Here is a 6,000-nt window from a genome sequence, read left to right as displayed (position 1 = left end):
GGATTGAAGTTAACTATGAAATTGGTCACTCTTTGTAGAATATTTTCTCTGTGCTCCACATCATCTCTGATCACAGTTATTTCAAAGTTGAGCTCACCCTAAAAACAGATTTTCTAAGCCATTCATGATAATGTTGCATTCTGGAAGGAAAGATGCCTAACAGGACAGTCGTTACTTTCTTTAGAAGGGATTCCTAACCCAAGGACAGGGAGTCCTTGTTGGTACCCCAAGGAGTTTCTACAAGTCCATTAGCACCAAGCATTGCCTCCAAGGTGAAGACATAAACACTTGTTCAACATGTGTATATAAATATTGTGTGATCACTAAAACTCTAAAAAATCCATTCCAAAGTGTATGTATTGTACACATGCAATCATGTATTTTTCTCTATGTACTTCTCAAATAAAGAGACCCTAAAATATAATCTTATCATATGCAGGTTGTATCACTTTGATAATTTTTTTCTTTACAGATTTCCAGCCTCCAACTAGATACCGTTATGAACTACCACCTTAGATAATCTTTGCTTCTTCCCTTTCTGTTATCAAAAGAGAACAAATGCAAGAACAAAACGCTATAATGCACAAAAAATTCCCAAAGTAATGCTAAACTAGGAATAATTATACCACTTTAATATCTTCCAAAGTCCTAGAAGTCCCAGATATGAAAACTAAGAACTCCATGAAGTGATGACTTGCTAAAGACCCCTCTGTCCCCCACCCCAGGTCTAACAAGCACAAGAAGGTCTGTGTATAGCCCTTGTGACTCTGTTGACTATTTTAACTGGCAGGCTGGGTCGGGGGCTCTGAGGAAAATTTATCACAGAGGGTGAAATTTATAAAAAAATGTTAAACTGAACTCACGTGTCAAGAACAAAAATCAAATAGTCCTTTCCAGTTGATACTCTTTCACTGGAAGAAGTAGACTGACTTCATAGTATTCTCATTTTCAAAGGACATTTTTAGTCACTTCTTCCTTTGACTTTATTTTCCAAGATCTCCAGGGAAAAATAATATCAGACCTTTTCTAGGCACAAATTCCAGTTTAACAAAATCCTTCCCTGACCAGTCTGTCTTCAGGGTTTCTAACTTCAATCCTGTCCATTCACGTTCGACTTGCCCCCTCTTTCTCCCATCTTGGTGGAAATTGAAACAACCCAATGATACCCTCTTTAACCTCTTAGAACTTTTGACATAGTAGAATATTAATCACAAATCATTTCTTGGCTTTTGTGTCACCACGCTGGGAAACCCAGACTTCTAAAGTTTTTGCCATGTGTCTAATTGTAATACCCCTTTATGTTTCTGTGACTTTCCTAAGAATTTCCTATTATTTTAGTTTATCCCGTTCAGTTAAAGATCTTGACACTAAGTTCTGATCATTGTCAGTATGAGAGGGTTAGTGAATTCTTTCTTTGGTTTCTTCTATTTGTGCTTTCAAGATATGATCTTGTAAAGATGCTGCAGAGCCAAATTAGATTCAACTTGTGAAACAGAGTGAAATCGCATCCTTTTCTGCAAGATTCCTGCATATCTACTCATTTCTCAAGTTAAGATTTTGTTTTCCCAGAAGCATGTATTATAAAGGGCAAAACTCTTTGGATGAAGGTGTTTGCTGTGGTTACACTTGATGAAAATACAGCACATCTTACTGCAAATACAAATGCGTGTCTTACTGCAAGGGCATGTTCCAAACACTTTTTTTTCCTCTCTCTCTCTCTGTCTCTATTTTCAGTGAAGATCTCACTAATACCCTTAGCAGTTTGGCATTTTTAAAGGACTCACCTTGAAAATATTTCTATCCAAGTCCATATAATTAACGAAATCCATGAGAATAGTAAATGGAGCCCCTCTAATAAGTAGCACCCATTGGAGGAACAGGAAAAAAAAAATACCTTCAGTTCCTGACATTCTGCTGATCATGGCACTTAAAACTTTAGTTTTAGTTTGATCCTAATCCTAATTTTTCAGGATTTAAAGTTTTAAATGTTCATTGTGAGAGCTAAGTATCAGGATAATCAGCATTCTGAGAGACTGTTTTCCTGTCTGCTAATAACCAAGAACCCAGAAGCTCGTCTTGCCCTCACAACTCTGAGAAACAACCCAAGAACCCTGAGACCATTAGCAAATTTTTCTATTTTCTGAATTCCAATTGCATTCATTATTTATGCCACAAGATGTATTACTTAATTGTGTATTGTAATGTTCTATGCAGTTTTTTCTTGTGTGTTAGTTCTTGTTCCTGAGTAGAATTTTAAGATCTAGTGATCACTAAATTATGGTTACTGTATTAAGCAGGTGATAAATAACAATGAAAGCCTTAAAGATGAATGAAAGAAACGGTAACCAACGTAACTCATTTATTCTTAGCACAGTTTTTTATCCAAGCAGGCTCTTTATTGCCATATCACTTAGCTAACTCTCTCTACCTCCAAATGTGCATGTACTCCAAAACTGAGAACTAATTTTAGTTTGCCTACATAAAAGGGGAAAGCACTCTTTCTTGAGTGCCAAAACTCCATCAGGCTCTCTGCTAGGCACCTACCACTAAAAACATCCAGAAGTTTCCAGATGGAAACAACTCCATGCTTCTCCTATCACAAATTCACCCTTCTACCATCAACGATATCTGAGTTTCTCTTGGTTTGCTTGTCTTCATTCAATCTCATCTCCAATAAAAGAAAGGATAGAAAATTTGCTTGCTCCAATAGTCTTGCTCCAGATTTAGTCTTTACAGAAGGAAACTGAGGTACCGTTCAATGAGACAAAGCCAAAAAAGGTCTTTTGGAGGGAGATAACTTCCTGGAGTTCATTTTGAAGATTGACATCACAGAGGTTTATCAGATACTCGCATGTCTTCCCAGGTACGTATAGATGAACCACAGGCTCCGCAAAGCTCCAAGACTCGCCCCCATGCTGCTGCTTAAGAAATAACCAGCAATACAATGTCACTACAGCAGCAGGGCCCAAATGGAAGGTAGAGCTAAATAAAACCCTCACTCCAGACTTCCTTCATGAAAGGGGCCTATTTTCTTTCCCTCGGAGTTGCTTTGAAACAAGTCTCATTCTCCAGGCGAGAATGGCTATGCTTTGTTAGCTGATTGCTTGTGACATAATTAGCTGACAATCTGGCACCAGAATGTTTTTTGCAAATAGGACAACAATGCAGGAGAGTGTGGTAAGGTTAACCAATTGGGAAGCCTTTCAGCGTTAAAAGAAACCCTGTAAAGTAAATTATACCCCGGTGTTGATCTTTTAAGCTAAAATCAATCTGAGTCATCCTGATTGCTGTAGAAGGAAGGAGCAGTGCCAATTTGTCATCGGTTTAGAAACATTTGCCATAGGAAATGCAAAACCTCCAAAGTGATCGGCCTCTTCCTTCCCCGATAGCAGCCGAGGAGAGTCGGAACAAGTGATAGGTTAATGATTCTGAGATTAGGAGGCTGGTGTTGGGATTCACCAGCCCGACACCCACAGCGTGGCTGCAAGCTTAATGCTGTTCCCTGGAAGATTTCAAGTCATCTTTCTCCCTCTGACTTTATCTTCACATGTTATTTTGGGGACAGATTACCACAACTCTACAATCTATGATGCAAACATGGAAACCGAAGAGGAAACGGAAAAAAACAAGGATATTGTCTCTAAGCCAGGGATCATCACTATTAGAGAAAAACAGAAAAAAATAAAATCCATATTTTTAGAAGAAGAAAAAAAAACCCGTAGCAGCCTGTCTTTAGTAAGTTTGTTTTGACATTAAAAGTGAAGTCTGAATTTCTCTTTGAAAAGGCAATACACTGTTCAGTTGCTGCCATCTTATGTCCCGATCCATAGACTTGTCTTTTCTCTCTTTTCTCTCCTTTGCTTTTCCAGGGTGGAGTTGGTTTTGTGGCTGTTTTGCCCCCTTTTTCTCCTTCTGGGCTGTCAGATTTCTAAGGGGACCTGGAGGGAGAATACTTGAAGAACTTGTTAGTCCACAGCTGCTTCTCTGTCGAGGGCAGTGGGTTTGATGAAAGGGGAGAGCCCCCCTGGATTTCACAGGTCACATCAATCACGCTGATCAGCCCCCAAAAGGCAACATATTGTCTGGGACTCGGCCAAGGAGGGATATCAATTTCACAATTGCACTTGTGTCTTTCAGCCAAGAACCAGTTTATTTTTGGCTACTGAAGTCTGAGACTTACTTTGGAGCCGCCTTTCCACGTTCACACTTTATGCCAAGCCTCTGAGCGATAACTTTCTCTTCAGTCAAAAGAGAGGCATCTTTACATAGCAAATAAGCTCTGCGACACATTCCTTCCCCGAAGGACTTGTGTTATATTTTGACAGAGTTCTGAGATTTTTTTTTTCTTTTCCATGATTAATTCTTACTCCTATAGGGAGAGATTTCCTGATGGAGGTGCCTCCTCCTTTCAGACAAAGCGCTGGGAAAACAGAACCATCAGAACCCGTATCACTCTAAGAAAAGTTAAAGAAAAACAAAAGCAGTGCTTGACTCTTCAGTTTCTGCTGAGACTGATTTAGTAATAATAATAATAATATCAATAACAATATGAGAAAGTTAACCCTAATGATTACATCAATTTTTGGTCAGGTACATTGTACGTCTTAATGTAGTTAAGACTATTTTTTAATGTACTTTGCAAGTTGTGGAGAATCATTTACATATCATATCTTAAGACTGCATCGAAATTAGACATAGTTTGTTCATGTAAAATTCTGACCTACGATTACTTTGTATTATCTCTTTGCTTTAAAATATATAGTCTTCTCAATCCATTTATTGTGATTGCTTTTCTATTCGCCAAGTTTTCATTCTGTGCTCTTCTTGTCTGGCATTCTGGCTCGCTTAAGAAATAACAAGCTTACCAGGAGATGTATTACAATGGAAATGAAATTGAAACAAATATTTGCTGAGGAAAAAAATAAATAAAAACTTACTTCTTAGAATTTCCTAAGTAAAAATGCATCTTCCAATGACTGTAAACATCTTGCAAAACATTTCCAGTTGGTTAATAAATTAGAGCAGATGATTAAAGTCCATTATCTAGCCATTTTTGCTTTGTAAATTATATAATGAGTTACAGAATTAAATTTAATGACTTTTCAAAACAAGGTCCTAGTTGGTTTTGATATTCAAGAATTGAAAAAAATAACATAAAAATTCAGAAGCTGAATACTGTTAAATCCTTTTGTAAAAAATAGCATCCGTGCAGCTTTAATGCTTATTGACAGCAGTTGCTATAAAACTTCTTTAATAATTGATGATTAAATACTTACTATGGTATTATTTGTGAGTTACATTTATTCAAAGTTGACATAAACCTATTACTGTCAGATACTTTCTTTTTAGTTCTAAATATTCTGAAACAGATTTTTAGCACCAGTTTCAAGCACTATATTTAATATGTTCTTGTAATAATTAAATAAGATGGGTTTCAAGTCGAGCTATGTTTAGGAAAGGCTGTTTGATTATGTTATTTTCTTTTCAATCATCAAAGGTAGGTGATACTTTTTTTTTTTCAATTATTTTCTCAGATAGCAAACCATAAAAAGACATCATCATGATGTGTTCCTGAAAATTAACTGGAGATCTCAGCTTTCGTTTTAGTGTGATTATATTACAGGCATTTGGAGCTATAATAAGTGCTGAAACCTTATTGTGTTTAAATGAGGTAAGATGTGTTAACTACCATCTGCAATAACTATCTTTGAAATGTACTGCTGGATTCTTTAAATACCTTTCAGTGCTTTCCTTAAATTATTTTAAAAATGCTTCCTCTGAGTTCTGGGAATATAAATGATGCTTTTATAGTCTATGTTTACAATTTAAACTTTCTATCTATAAACAATCTTGTTTAATTTTGGGGGGGGGCGTGGGGATTATTTGATCTAGCATCTCTTTTGTATTAATACAAAGTACCGCAAAATCTAATTTTAAATTCCATGCTTATTATTTCTCCAAAGGAGACTGTTGTGCAGTCAAGTTCATTTTAGAGGACAC

Source organism: Zalophus californianus, chromosome 10 (genome assembly GCF_009762305.2).
Source record: "Zalophus californianus isolate mZalCal1 chromosome 10, mZalCal1.pri.v2, whole genome shotgun sequence".
NCBI lineage: Eukaryota > Metazoa > Chordata > Mammalia > Carnivora > Otariidae > Zalophus > Zalophus californianus.
The sequence above is the reverse complement of the archived record's forward strand: the minus strand, read 5'-3'. Positions refer to the sequence as shown.